Genomic DNA, 16,493 nt, shown 5'->3' with positions numbered 1-16,493 from the left:
ATCTTGATTTAATGTATTTATTTAAGTCAGTGTTAGAAGATATAATTTTGATTGCCAAGCCTTCAGTCCTCCTTTAAATGCATAAGAATACATCTTTACTATAATTGGTCATGATTTTTAAAAATCTGTGAAACTTAATAAGATGGAGATAGCTTGTTTACATATAAAACAAAGTATTTAAAAGTGTATTAAATTGGTGGTTGATCTCTGTAGGTGTTCTCCTCTGGCAAGGTTGCCTGGCATATATAAATCGTTAAAAGAATGGAAAATAACCCAAGCTCAAATAGAATAGGCATGACTATTTAACAAAATAGTTTTTAAAGTAGTTTGAGAATAAATTCGGGAAAAAATGCCCTTGAAGAAACCACAGTCTTTTGGAAAAAGCTTTTCTGAAATGTGCATGTGACTAAGAATTGTGAAGTCTTATAACTTATGATAGACTAAATTTCTCCACACACCCGCTGTTGCTACCAACGATAGGGCAGATTTCTCCAATTTAGCGTTGTTTGAATTAGAAACATGGAAGAGGAGTGAGAAGCAATTACAAAAGTTATCTTCCCAAACCTTGCTATCCCACTTTGAAATGAAAATTCACTGCAGCGATCATAGAATTTTGGCAAATGATGACAGGGAATGACATCACAAATCCAGATATTCCCCAAACCTAGGGATTTATGACTGGTCCTAGGATGAGGTCATGTTCATTTTTTCTTTCCTAAGACTAAGTCCTGGAGTTTTGATCCATTTACTTTTCTATTCATGGCTACCACCAACTACTTTTTAAGATGCGGTCCTGTGTTAACAGATCTTCAGAGAATACAGTATTCCTAACTTTCCTCTGCTCTTTTTAAATCAAGTGTTCTTATTGCTAGTAACATCAAGAGAACAGAAAGGCAGCTAACATAATTGGGAAGTTACAAAATTATAACGACAACAGCACTTGCAGCAATAGTTGTTTCTGGTCTTTGTGGAAAGGCAGATGAAGTTTGAAAGGCTCAAGGCTCTTCTTTGTATTTGTCTTTATTAACGTTTGTGTTGATAACTCTTGAGTTGTACAAGCTCACTTACTCTCTGCATTGTGATCTCACAGAGTTACATCAACTTTAAGGGCAGATAGATTCAGGTTGAGAATGACTATCAGTATGAAAGTGAGTACAAAATAACCATCATTTTATTCAGTATCACCCGATCATCACCACTTATCTGTGGGAATTTATTCATTTCTAATTTTTGTTTGGCTCTTCAGGGCTACCCTAGGTGGATAATTTAGTAGGTAAGATGAATGTCATACAGCCTACCTAAGTTTATCATTATCACCCATTAAATAAATGGCCAAGGTAGCATTCATGCGAAGTCTGTCTGACTGTAATATCCCCATCCCCTTTCTGCTTCATGTCAAATACCAGCTTCCTATAGTAAAATTCTCTGTCTTCACAAACGCAGGTGCTTTGTATTGTACTACTTTCATTATACAGCTATTATGGTCTGGTGTTGACACAGGGATCTCTCATTTTCAGATGAGTTTTTAATTTTTTTAATACATAACGATACTTGTTTTAGGTCTTCCAATCATGTGCTGTCATTCTTATTTACTCAAATATTACCTCTCACTCTTTTCCTCAGAAGTCTTGTCCTTCTAATATTATTCTCTTCTCTGGCCTGTTAGCTGTAGAAAGTACATTTTTCTCTATCCTTTCAGGTAGTCTCCTTTGCTCCAGGCCTTACAAGCCCTAAGCTTAACATATTAGTTTATGAAACACAGTTAAGTATGATTTTTTCTCATCTTGTAGATGAGGACACTGAAGCTTATAAAGTTTAAGAGACTTGCTCAGAGTTACATAGCTCTTAAGTGGAGGACCTGAGAATTGCACTAGGTCTGTATTTAACCAGTATGCAATGTTGCCTTCCCCCAGATGAGGAATTTAGAAGGTTGATTTATCATCATTTGTATCCTGCTCTATAATAATTCCTACAGTCATTTTTTCTCCCAATACAGGATACCAAATCTGTTCCCAATGCAAAAATAAGAAAAGCTTCCTCGTCACAGAAAGTGATATGTGGTCTTTAAAAGAAAAATATCACGGAATTTGAAAGAATATTATATATTACTTCGGTAATATTTTAAGATTGCCAAAGCACCACCCTTGGAAACACTTTTATTTTGTGTCATGTCGTGATTTGGTTTATATTCTCTCTATATTATTCATAGTTATTTCCTAAACCTCATCAGTTCTTGAATTTGCTTATACATAATGAAGAAAGATTTTTTTTGGAACCAAGTCACTTAGGGCAGAGTGTATGTGTGTGAATGTGTGTGTATGTGTGTGTAATGAAAGATTTGATTTGTATTCATTTATTAAGGTAATATGTAATATATATCTCTAAAATACCAATCCTAACTTTGAATACTGAATCTTTCCTACTGTGATAATGATTTAATAATAATTCTTAGTAGTTTAAATAAAAAGGTTTGAGTACAACGTGTGAATGATAAAATGGAAGTATATTCTTTATTTTTAAAAGAAAAGTAGCATAACAGGAATTCTATTAGCAAGATAGAGCAGTAAACTCAGAATTCAATAACTAAAACATGGCAACAAAAAACCAACCAAACAATTTATAATTTCATTTGAGGCACATCAGTGATTGTTTCATTATATGTGACTATTGTAGAAAAACTAACTCCACCTAGCGTGAGTCTATACTTGACAAGTTTTTCTTTTAGACATTTATAGAAGATATGACCAGTACTATAATAAAACATGTTTGTGTGCTTTAGGACAAGCATGTTTTTTTAAAAAGCCTCTATTACAGATCTCTAAAAAGCTCCTCATTAGTCTGAGTAGTGACAGGTTCACACAGACCTATCACTGCTGAAATGCCAACAAAAATAATAATTGCTTTTTTCTCTAGGATCAGTTTTCTTGCCATAGTTAAGGCTGCTTAACTATCATTCAATCAGTCTTTTAGTTGTGGTCCTTTAGCAAACTCCTTTTTATCCCCCATGGCTGGAATCAGTATTTGATTCAGGAGGATTTACTAACATTTTGATGGCTCTGGTAATTTTCTCCTTTTATCAAATATCTTTAAAATTGCTCATAAACTTTTATAATAGTAATAGAAAATATTCAACCAGCTATTACCATGCTGTTAAAACCAACATCCTTTCCTGCAATTTAGTTGAGGAGCATCAGGCATTACAAGTGTAGACAAGTAAAAGACAAACAAAAAGTATTTATAAGGAAACATTGAGAATTATGAGCCTTAATAAACAAAAACAATTGGCTAGTCCTTTTTCAAAGCATAATTCTGTTCTTTACCTGTGGCCAAATTGGGATAATTTAATAAGCAATATAAATAGAATGCACCTTAAAAGTAGAAGAATGTATTTTCAAAGCTACAAAGATAAAATGCAAACTTGACATTAGAATTTATGTATCCATTGGAAATTCTCTGAAGCAAGTTCTTTTAAAATGTCATTGAATGTTCTTAACCTCTCCAGATTTTTCCACTACTGAGTTGTTCTACTTCATTTATTCTTGCCTCTCATATCACATCCAAGCTTACTGTTCTTCAAGGTGGTTAGTTGTTTTCTTCTCTCAAGTTTGCTTTTCTGTACCCAATCTCAATGCTAAACTCTGTGTCCTCATCCAGATACTTAACATGTTTCCTAGTTTAACAATTTAAATGGTGTTGGTGATGATGATGTATGCTACCAGCTGGTGCGTTTTAACAGGATAATGTTCACCTTTATTTACTGACCATGTTTTTTCATAATTTTTCATATGTTCTGCCTCAGGGACTTTGTCTTCCTCTTGTGAAGTAAATGTGAAATGTTTTGAAAGACAAAATTTTCATAAATGTCCAGTTATGTTGTTGGTAGTTGCCATAAAAAAAAGTTCTTTCCTGAATTCTTCTATGTAAAAAAAAAAAAAATTTAGCATCTTTTTACCATTTTAGCTTGTATAGGCATGAGTCTTAGTAAGAATAAACTTAAATCTGATTAGTATTTTTTGCTCATACTCCAAAATGATGACTTTAAAATATATTTTAGTTTATAGATTGCAAGGCACAGTGACAAACATCATCTCATTAGGTATTCATTATAAGCCTCTAATATCTTTAGGACCCATATTATTAGTGAAAAAAATATTATAAGGTTAAATGACTTGTGCAAGGCTATATCAGTTTGGATATTTTCAACCACGGATAACAAAAAATCCAATTCAAACTCACATAAATAATAAAGAATATTATTATTCACGTAATAGAGAAGGCAAGTTTCGAGGCTGATTTAACACCGTGGCTCCAGCTCTAGAGCCACTTCTCTGGGGTTTTTTTCACCTTCTCCATCATGTTTTTTGTGTCCTTAGGCTGGGAATGAAATAGCTAAAGGAGATACTGGTTTCAGATTTCTCTGAGGAAACGTCCAGCAAGGAGAGAGACTTTCCGTGGCTACTTTAAGAATAAATTCAAATTTCCCTGAAGATATAGCAAGCTTCATTTTATCCTATGGCCTAAATTTGGTCTAATGCTCACTTCTGCTCTAATTCATGTTGACAGAGGTGTGTCATTCACTGATAAATCTCTTCTATTATTTCTCCTTCATGACAATTATTACAATTAAAATAGTAAACCAATATTTATGTGTGCAATTTACTGTTTAATTTCTCTCACCTGTGGTGGAACATGAGTGCCTCAGGGTAGGGTTTGTGTCTTTATTGTTTCTTACTGTAGCACAGCATGTCCAAGAACCTTGAACATAGCAGATAATTGATAAATATTTGGTTATTAAGTTAATAAAAGATTAAGAAAGTTCTTGTAATTACTTTTGTGTGACGGTTAGTATTTTACTTAGGTGGAGTGGGGACAGGAGGCCATCAACTCTTCCTGGGATAAAATTTACTTTAGGAAATATTTAAGCTGTTATCCTTGTCATGCAGGCTCTTAGTACATTCCTTCTCTTTCTCCCTCTCTCTCTTTTTTTCTCTCTTCCCCCCCCACTTCTCCTGCCTCTCTCTTCCTCTCCTTCTCTTTTTCTTTCTCCTCTCTCGTCTGTTTTCTTTAAGTTTTTAAAAATGTATTTATTTATTTTATTTTATTTAGTTTTGGCTGTGTTGGGTCTTTCTTGCTATGCGCGGGCTCTCTCTAGTTGCAGTGAGTGGGGGCTACTCTTCGTTGTGGTGCGCAGGCTTCTCATTGTGGTGCCTTCTCTTGTTGCAGAGTACAGGCTCTAGGCAAATGGACTTCAGTAGTTGTGGCTCGTGGGCTCAGTGGTTGTGGCACATGGGCTTAGTTGCTCCACAGCATGTGGGATCTTCCCGGAGCAGGGCTCGAACCCACGTTCCCTGCATTGGCAGGCGGATTCTTAACCACTGCGCCACGAGGGAAGCCCTCGCTCTAGTCTTTTACTGTCAATATAACAGATATAAATACACCATATTTACTCATTAACAAAATCAGGCTGCAAAAATGGTCTCATATCTCTTTCTCAAATTAACTGCAGTGAGCAGAAGTTCAATAACTCTGAGTTAAACTTTGCCTTCTCTATAATTATTCAGGTCTTCCAGAGCTGATAGCCCCAGATCATGATTTGCCTTGCTGATTTGGTTCATTGTACAGGCTCACTTTGTCCCTCCAGGATGGTGATACCCAACTTCAGAGCTCATCTCGGACAAAAGCTTCTCCGACTTTGTTTTCTAATATTGCAGCTCTTGGTACTAACCCACTTCAGTGCCTACACAGCCTTCTCTCTGGACTACGTATAAGAACATCCTATCTAAGCACTTTGCCCCGCTCATGAGCTGACACATATCTAAAGGTCAAGCAGATTATTATTGTCATCTTAGTTCTCAATACAAAGAATCCATATATAGCTGTTTGGTTCTAAGTTTGTTCATACAAGAGCAAACTGGACTCACAATTTAGAGACATTCTATCTTCGATAACTTTAAGATGATTCTTTTGTCATTTCTCTCACTAACGAAGAGAAAAAGATAATCACCAAGTATAATTTCTAGTAGGATTTCCCACACTACATGTTGGACTTTGTTTTTCTTTCTGGAAATGCACTGATTTATGTAGATTGGCCAGGGAAGCTTGAAGAGCAAAATCCCAGGAATAACCAAGGATTTCGTTAGATCCAGTTTAGTACTCTATTAGACTGTACTGAGATATCAAATAATATTCACATTTATATTATGAAAAACATGTTATTTTTGAAATGGAAAACTAGTATCTGGCTATGACATGAATAGTGACATTCAAGTAAAATAGAAAATTATGAAGTTTTCTGTACCAAACCAAAACAGAGGAATAGGAAAATGCTAAAGTATTTTTCAAGAGAAATTGTGTTACAACATGCCTCTATACCTACTCTGCCGAGTTCTCACTAGCCATGTGGACACAATGCAACACCGCAAAGTCTGCATAGCTTCATCCGCAAATCTGAGAGAATAATAATATCTAACCTCTCAGGTAGAACACAGAATTAAATAAGATAAGGAATGTGATGTATTTAGCTTAATGCCTACCTCACTATAAATACTAAAGGTTATTACTGTTATTATTCTTCCCTAATACATATATTTAGAAATGAAAATAAAGAGATCCTTACGTGGTAATTATTAAACTTTTTACTTGAATTAGATGCTTTCTGGAGGCTTCCTGGTACATTAAAAAAAAACCTAGAATTCATTTTCTTACTCTTGATCAGCTGCTATTTACCTTGATTCCTTTTCATTGCTCTGCTTCTTTCTTATTTTCCCCAAAGTGAATATACAGGCTTGCATGGAGAGATCAGAATTGAATGAACTACAACAGCTTCCTGATACTTTGCCCAGGTTTAAGCCAAAACTTAGAATTAGAGAGGAAGAAATCCTAACTAAATGTAAAAATGTTCAGCTGTATTTTACACAATTTAACTTATTTCATCTTCTCAGCATCCCTACAACAGTGGTAGGGAAGTTTTATTATCCCCTTTTACAATTCAGAATTAGTTCCTGATGAGGTTAAATGATTTCCCTAAGGTTTCATGTTTGGGAAGTAGCCAGATAGTAACTTGATTATAAAACTCAGTGCTGTTTTCTTTCTACTGCATTCTCTCTCTATTATCTTTCAAAACACAACTTAATCTTTTAAAAATACATTTTACTTATCTTTTCTTTCACTCTTCCATCTTTTAACTTGGCAAAGCCATGCTCAAACTATGCCATTGTTGTGAGCAAATAGGAATTGCTGATAGAAGAATGAAGTATTAGGAGATATAGAGGACAATTAATTTTTCTGTGTAACAGTTGGTTATTCATCTTTTGTAATGAGAGTATCCCAACAATTGGAAGAAGTTTGCCAAGAAAAGTAACAAGACAGTATTTAAATAGTTCCTTCCTGTTTCATGAGTTCCAAGAATATCTACATGTTGGTAATTCACCAGAAGGACTCACAGAACTCAGGCACAGTTGTACTCATGGCTAAGGTTAATATTACAGTGAAAGGATTCACAACAGGATTAAGGGAAAAGATTGGACAGAGTCTGGAGGAATCCATCCAAAGAATTTGGAAAGTCTTTCCTCTCGGGGTGCCACAGGGAATGTTAAATACAGGAACGCATCTGCAGTTTCTGCCCAGGAAAGCCTGCTAGAAACTCAGTCCATGGGCTTCAGTGGGAGCTGATCATACAGGCACTCTCTGCCCCTGTGTTCAGCCACAATGATAGAAATTCCAGATTCCCAGAAGGAAGGCAGAGTTCACCATAGGTCAGGCTGATACAGTGAATTCAGTACCTCAGTCAATCAAAAGAGCCTTAACAGTGTAGGGAAGATCAAAAGCCAAGCTCCCCGAAATCAGCCCAGGACCAGCTCTGCAAGTAGGTTCTTCTAAAGAGTGATATTGGACTGCTGTGTTAACTCTGTCCTCTACACTTTATAGTGCCAATATGTGGGGGGACAGTAGAATACAGCAGGATTTTGAATCAAAATATATAATTATAATATGAGAAAGAATACCAAATAATGGCAGTAGTCTTCTGTTATCAGTAGAAGAATCCTAATAGTATAAGTCCATGTTTCCAATATTTTCTGCAGAATTTCATCCACTTTGTAAAGACAGCACAAATCAGGATGGTTAACTATAACTCAGGAACACACATTTTTTATGGTCTGTTTGCGTGTTCTGTACAGCACACCCTAAACAAAATAAAAACCAAGTACAGTGCTTTTGTAAACCTAAGTCCTTAGTGGTTGAGAGAGATGAACATGGATATTTAACATATAGAGTAAACCATGGTAAATGATTTAATAAGTGTTCAAAAGATTAAGAAAGTGTAAGAAAAGGAAATATGAATGTTCTTTAAAAAGATTTAAGAAAGCCCCAGGAGGTAGTGACATTTAAGCTCTATCATCCTGAAAGATGTCTATGGAAAAGAGAGTAAAATGACATTTTTGCTAGAGGGAGCAAACACAGAGCACCCTGAATGTGCAAGATACTAGGAGCATTCATACAAGATATGAGTACGTTGATGTACACTGTAGTGGGACACAATAATATACATTATTATACAGTTAACATAATAATAAAAGTTATAATCATACATTATAATACATTATTATTAATTAATGTTAACCATACATTAACATTAATTATCTTAATATTAATTATAAAGAGGTCAGACAAGTGAACAGAGCCAAGGTTGCAAGGTTTTGAATTCCATATCAAAGGGATTGGTTTCCTCAATTTCTATCAGAAAAGTAGAGCTATTGGCTATTAAAAAGCAAATTATTTTCCACAATATCAGGAAATAATGTGATAGCATTTGCATTCATCTTTATCACTTAGGAAATTACAAAGTTTTTAACAGCTGTGTGCCAGGGAGAGAACCTTCAAGATGGTGGAGGACTAAGACATGGAGATCACCTTCCTCTCCACAAATACATCAAAAATACATCTAGGGCTTCCCTGATGGTGCAGTGGTTGAGAGTCCGCCTGCCGATGCAGGGGACACGGGTTCGTGCCCCAGTCCGGGAGGATCCCACATGCCCTGGAGCGGCTGGGCCCGTGAGCCATGGCTGCTGAGCCTGCACGTCCGGAGCCTGTGCTCCGCAATGGGAGAGGCCGCAACAGTGAGAGACCCACGTACCACAAAAAAAAAAAAAAAAAAAAAAAATCTACATGTGGAACAACTCCTACAGAATGCCTTACTGAACACTGGCAGAAAACCTCAGACTTCCCCAAAGGCAAGAAACTCCCCAGTACCTGGCTGTGTGGCTGCCAGGGTCTTGGTGCTCCAGCCGGGAGTCAGGCCTGAGCCTCTGAGGTGGGAGAGCTGAGTTCAGGGCATTGGTCCACCAGAGACCTCCTGGCCCCTTGTATTATCAATCAACGAGAGATCATCCAGAGATCTCCGTCTCAATGGTAAGACCCAGCTCCACTCAACAACCAACAAACTTCAGTTCTGGACACCCCATGCCAAACAACTAGCAAGACAGGAACACAACCCCACCCATTAGCAGAGAGGCTGCCTAAAATCATAGTAAGTTCACAGACAACCCAAAACACACCACCAGACACAGTCCTGCCCACCGGAAAACTAGATCCAGCCTCATCCACCAGAACACAGGCACCAGTCCCCTCCACCAGGAAGCCTACACAAGCCACTGAAGCAACTTTACCCACTGGGGGCAGACACCAAAAACAACAGGAACTACAAACCTGCAGCCTGTGAAAAGGAGACCCCAAACACAATAAAGTAAGCAAAATGAGAAGACAGAGAAATACACAGCAGATGAAGGTTAAAGGTAAAAACCCAAACAAATGAAGGGCAAATAGGCAATCTACCTGAAAAAGAATTCAGAGTAATGATACTAAAGATGATCCAAAATCTTGGAAATAGAATGCAGAAAATACAAGAAACGTTTAACAAGGACCTAGAAGAACTAAAGACCAAACAAACAATGATGAACAATGCAATAAATGAAATTTAAAATTCTCTAGAAGGAATCAATAGCAGAATAACTGAGGCAAAGAATGGATAAGTGACCTGGAAGATAAGAGTGGAAATAACTACCACAAAGCAGAATAAAGGAAAAAGAATGAAAAGAATTGAGGACAGTCTCTGAGACCACTGGGACAACATTAAATGCACCAACATTTGAATTATAGGGGTCCAGAAGAAGAGGAGAAAAAGAAAGGGACTGAGAAAATATTTGAAGAGATTATAGTTGAGAACGTCCCTATATGGGAGAGGAAATAATCAAATCCAGGAAGCACAGAGAGTCCCATACAGGATAAATCTAAGGAGAAATATGCCAAGACACATATTAATCAAGCTATCAAAAATTAAATACAAAGAAAAAATATTAAAAGCAGCAAGGGAAAAGCAACAAATAACATACAAGGGAATCCCCATAAGGTTAACAGCTGATCTTTCAGCAGAAGCTCTGCAAGCCAGAAGGGACTGGCAGGACATACTTAAAGTGATGAAAGGGAACAACCTACAACCAAGATTACTCTACCCAGCAAGGATCTCATTCAGATTCGATGGAGAAATTAAAACCTTTACAAACAAGCAAGGGTTAAGAGAATTCAGCACCACCAAACCAGCTTTACAACAAATGCTAAAGGAACTTCTCTAGGCAGGAAACACAAATGAAGGAAAAGACCTACAATAACAAACTCAAAACAATTAAGAAAATGGGAATAGGAACATACATATCGATAATTACCTTAAGTGCAAATGGATTAAATGCTCCAACCAAAAGACATAGACTGGCTGAATGGATACGTAAACAAGACCCATATATATTCTGTCTACAAGAGACCCACTTCAGACCTAGAGACACATACAGACTGAAAGTGACAGAATGGAAAAAGATATTCCATGCAAATGGAAATCAAAAGAAAGCTGGATTAGCAATTCTTATATCAGAATAAATAGACTTTAAAATAAAGACAATTACAAGAGACAAAGAAGCATAGTACATAATGATCAAGGGATCAATACAAGAAGAAGATATAACAATTGTAAATATTTATGCACCCAACATAGGAGCACCTCAATACATAAGACAAGTGCTAACAACCATAAAAGGGGAAATCGACAGTAACACATTCATAGTAGGGCACTTTAACACCCCACTTTCACCCATGGACAGATCATCCAAAATGAAAATAAATAAGGAAACCCAAGCTTTAAATGATATGTTAAACAAGATAGACTTAATTGATATTTATAGGACATTCCATTCAAACAACAGAATACACTTTCTTTCCAAGTGCTCATGGAACATTCTCCAGGATAGATCATATCTTGGGTCACAAACCAAGCCTTGGTAAATTTAAGAAAATTGAAATCGTATCAAGTATCTTTTCCGACCACAACGCTATGAGACTAGATATCAGTTACAGGAAAAAACTGTAAAATGTACAAACACATGGAGGCTAAACAATACACTACTAAATAGCCAAGAGATCACTGAAGAAATCAAAAATACTTAGAAACAAATGACAATGAAAACACAATGACCAAAAACCTATGGGATGCAGCAAAACACTTCTAAGAGGGAAGCTTATAGCAATAAAATCCTACCTCAAGAAACAAGAAAAATCTCAGCTAAACAGCCTAAACTTGCACCTAAATCAATTAGAGAAAGAAGAACAAAAAACCCCCCGAAGTTAGCAGAAGGAAAGATATCATAAGGATCAGATCAGAAATAAATGAAAAAGAAATGAAGGAAACGATAGCAAAGATCAATAAAAGTAAAAGCTGGTTCTTTGAGAATTCAACAAAATTGATAAACCATTAGCTAGACTCATCAAGAAAAAAACGGAAAAGACTCAGTAGAATTAAAAATGAAAAAGGAGAAGTAACAACTAATACTGCAGAAATACAAAGGATCATGAGAGATTACTACAAGCAACTATATGCCAATAAAATGGGCAATCTGGAAGAAATGGGCATTCTTAGAAAAGCACAACCTTCTGAGACTGAACCAGGAAGAAATAGAAAATATAAACAGAAAAATCACAAGCACTGAAATAGAAACTGTGATTTAAAATCTTCAAACAACAAAAGCCCAGGACCAGATGGCTTCACAGGCAGATTCTATCAAACATTTAGAGAAGAACTAACACCTGTCCTTCTCAAACTCTTCCAAAGTATAGTGGAGAAACACTCCCAAACTCATTTTATGAGGCCACTATCACCCTGATACCAAAACCAGACAAAGATGTCACAAAAAAAGAAAACAACAGGCCAATAACACTGATGAACATAGATGCAAAAAACTTCAACAGAATATTAGCAAACAGAATCCATCAGCACATTAAGAGGATCATACACCATGATCAAGTGGGGTTTATCTCAGGAATGCAAGGATTCTTCAGTATACGCAAATCAATCTATGTGGTAAACCATATTAACAAATTGAAGGGGAAAAACCATATGATCATCTCAATAGATGAAGAAAAAGCTTTTGACAAAATTCAGCATTCATCTATGGTAAAAACCGTCCAGAAAGTAGGCATAGAGGGAACTTACCTCAACATAATAAAGGCCATATATGACAAACCCACAGCCAACATCATTCTCAATGGTGAAAAACTGAAACCATTTCCACTAAGATCAGGAACAAGACAAGGTTGCCCACTCTCACCGTTCTTATTCAACATACTTTTGGAAGTTTTAGCCACAGCAATCAGAGATGAAAAAGAAATGAAAGGAATCCAAATTGGAAAAGAAGAGGTAAAACTGTCACTGCAGATGACATGATACTATACATAGAGAATCTTAAATATGCTACCAGAAAACTTCTAGAGCTAACCAATGAATTTGGTAAAGTAGAAGGATACAAAGTTAATGCACAGAAATCTCTTGCATTCCTATACACTAATGATGAAAAATCTGGAAGAGAAATTAAGGGAACAGTCCCATTTGCCATTGCAACGAACAGAATAAAATACCTAGGAATAAACCTACCTAAGGAGACAAAATACATCTATGCAGAAAACTATAAGACACTGATGAAAGAAGCCAAAGATGATACACACAGATGGAGAGATATACCATGTTCTTGGTTTGGAAGAATAAACATTGTGAAAATGACTATACTACCCGAAGCAATTTACAGATTCAGTGCAATCCCTATCAAACTACCAATGGCATTTTTCACAGAACTAGAACAAAAAACTTCAGTTTGTATGGAAACACAAAAGACCCTGAATAGCCAAAGCAATCTTGAGAAAGAAAAATGGAGATGGAGGAATCAGGCTCCCTGACTTCAAAATGTACTACAAAGCTACAGTAATCAAGACAGTATGGTACTGGCACAAAAACAGAAATATAGATCAATGGAACAGGATAGAAAGCCCAGAGATAAACCCATGCACATATGGTCACCTTATCTTTAATAAAGGAGGCAAGAATATGCAGTGAAAAGAAGACAGCCTCTTCAGTAAGTGGTGCTGGGAAAACTGGACAGCTGCATGTAAAAGAATGAAATTAGAACATTCCCTAACACCATACACAAAAATTAACTCCAAATGGATTAAAGACCTAAATGTAGTACCAGACGCTATAAAACTCTTAGAGGGAAACATAGGCAGAACACTCTATGACATAAATCACAGCAAGATCCTTTTCACCCACCTCCTAGAGAAAGGGAAATAAAAATGAAAATAAACAAATGGGTCCTAATGAAACTTAAAAGCTTTTGCACAGAAAAGGAAACCATAAATAAGACGAAAAGACAACCCTCAGAATGGGAGAAAATATTTGCAAACAAAACAGTGACAAAGGATTAATCTCCAAAATATACAAGCAGCTCATGCAGCTCAATATCCAAAAAATAAACAACCCAATCAAAAAATGGGCAGAAGACCTAAATAGCCATTTCTCCATAGAAGACATACACATTGCCAATGAACACATGAAAGGATACTCAACATCACTAACCATTAGAGAAATGCAAATCAAAACTACAATGAGATATCATCTCACACCGGTCAGAATGGCCATCATCAAAAAATCTACAAACAATAAATGCTGGAGACGGTGTGGAGAAAAGGGATCCCCCTTTTGCACTGTTGGTGGGAATGTAAATTGATACAGCCACCATGGAGAACAGTAGTTCTATTTTTAGTTTTTTAAGCAACTTCCATACGACCCAGCAATCCCAATACTGGGCATATACCCTGAGAAAACTTTAATTCAAAAAAGAGTCATGTACCAAAATGTTCATTGCAGCTCTATTTACAATAGCCAGGACATGGAAGCAACCTAAGTGTCCATCAACAGATGAATGGATAAAGAAGATGTGGCACATATATACAATGGAATATTACTCAGCCATAAAAAGGAATCAAACTGAGTTATTTGTAGTGAGGTGGATGGACCTAGAGACTGTCATACAGAGTGAAGTGAGTCAGAAAGAGAAAAACAAATACCGTATGCTAGCACATATATATGGAATCTAAAAAAAAAAAAAAAAAAAAAATTCTGAAAAACATAGGGGCAGGTCAGGAATAAAGATGCAGATGTAGAGGATGGACTTAAGGACACTGGGAAGGGGAAGGGTAAGCTGGGATGAAGTGAGAGAGTGGCATTGACATATATACACTACCAAATGTAAAATAGATAGCTAGTGGGAAGCAGCCACATGGCACAGGGAGATCAGCTTGGTGCTTTGTGACCACCTAGAGGAATGGGATAGGGAGCGGGGGGAGGGAGACGCAAGAGGGAAGGGATATGGGGATATATGTATACATATACCTGATACACTTTGTTGTATAGCAGAAACTAACACACCATTGTAAAGTAACTATACTCCAACAAAGATGTTTAAAAAAAAAAGCTGTGTGCCAAAAACTGTGAAGACCAAAATATACATATTTCTTATTATTAATCACGATATCACAACTTCTTTATTTTTTGATGTCCGTATAAATCTGATTTTTGACTTATTATGTATGCAATGAAGAACAATTTAAAAAGTTTAGGAAGACCTGATTGTTCTGTTTAAGCAAATTTCTTGAGGAATTATACTACATTTAATGAAGATTTCAACTTCATTGAGCTTAGATTATTATCTGATATACAAAATGTGTAGCAATTGTAAATAATTTCTTACCCAGTTATACTGAAAGTTTTATATTCATCTTTTTAGAACTCATAGTTAAATATGGCTTCCTACATTAATATGACTGAGTTAAAATGTTAAGGTTCAAAATGTAGTGATTTATTCTAAATATTAGGTGCTAAGTTTACTTATATCTATAAAAACTAAAATATATAAAGTGTGTAATTACTGTACTAAACATTATTCATTTACTTTAAAATTATCTTTTATTTGTTTTGTAGTATTTTATATTTTCCCATCCAGTTTTTTTGTTTCTTTGTTTCCCTTCAATTGGGACAAGATGTGCTTTGAATGGTATTAGAAATAATTCAGAAATAAGATGTAAGGAGACCACATTATTGAGGACATTATTCGTGTAAACTATTTTCTAAAATATCAAAGAGCCACCAAAATGGGTCACATTCTACAAATGATAGATTTGGGTTTTGGAACAAATGTTGCATACTTCCCTCCTTAAAAGTCATGCCACTCTGAGGAAGAACTAATTATCTTAAGGCTCTGAGTCAACTGTTGCCAAATGGTCTCACAGTTAGTAACAGAAGAGAAATGAAGCACAGTGCAGTAAACCTTGGGGATTCACCTGGCCTCCTTTGCAGCCAAGATTGTTCCTATGGTGTCAGGTAACAATTAAAGAACCTGAAATTGAAGGTGACTCAGAAAAGGGCAAACTGAAAAGTATAACTTTCTCAACCAGGTCACACAGTAAAATAATAAACAGAACGTAGTGAGAGGATAAGAGGCTAGGAACATTTTAAAAAACAGAGGTCCATAGGTAATTATCTTTAGAGATATCTAGAGAGGTAGATATCTAGATACTGGCATCATATATACTATGGTCACTAACTGTGTAATCTTGGGCAGTCATATTCCCTATCTATAGGCTGGCCTCAGTTTCCTCACAAATATTAATAAAATAAGGAAAAAGGGCTAAATGATTTCCTAAGCTTTTTTTTTCCCCAGTGGTAACATTCCATAAATCTTTATATAAATTACGTATCTATAATATAGTTTAAGGTAAGCACCAAAAGAAATATACCAAGTATATTGGCCTCTCTTGGCCCAATGCATAGACTAGGACCTGGCACATAGTAGGCACTCAGAACAATATTTGTTGGGTGAATAAATAAGCCAGAAAATAAAAGTGAGTGGTCAGTGGGTTAAATGGCCATCAGCAGATGGATAGCATATGTGAGGACAAACATTGCTGCACTAAGACGTTGTTTCTCCTCTCTCTTTAAGGTAAACTGCACCCTTGGTGATGGTGGGGCAGGGTGGGTAGGAAGGGAGACCCTAAGGTGTTTCAGAGTCTCTTACAGGTTTTCACATTCCTGATTGGAAAAGCTAAACACTGGTTTGAAGTCCTTA

At 36.1% G+C, this 16,493-nt stretch overlaps 1 protein-coding gene across 3 annotated transcripts in view; it reads left to right on the top strand.

Annotated features, from left to right (window-relative positions):
* The window catches only part of CCSER1 (coiled-coil serine rich protein 1), a 1,259,018-nt gene that overhangs the window by 810,714 nt on the left and 431,811 nt on the right, over positions 1 to 16,493 (top strand). The window lies entirely within an intron of this gene.

Source organism: Delphinapterus leucas, chromosome 5 (assembly GCF_059928025.1).
Source record: "Delphinapterus leucas isolate spDelLeu-1000000601 "Yukka" chromosome 5, BTC_Dleu_Yukka2, whole genome shotgun sequence".
NCBI classification, from domain to species: domain Eukaryota; kingdom Metazoa; phylum Chordata; class Mammalia; order Artiodactyla; family Monodontidae; genus Delphinapterus; species Delphinapterus leucas.
This window is presented reverse-complemented; position numbering and strand designations above follow the sequence as displayed.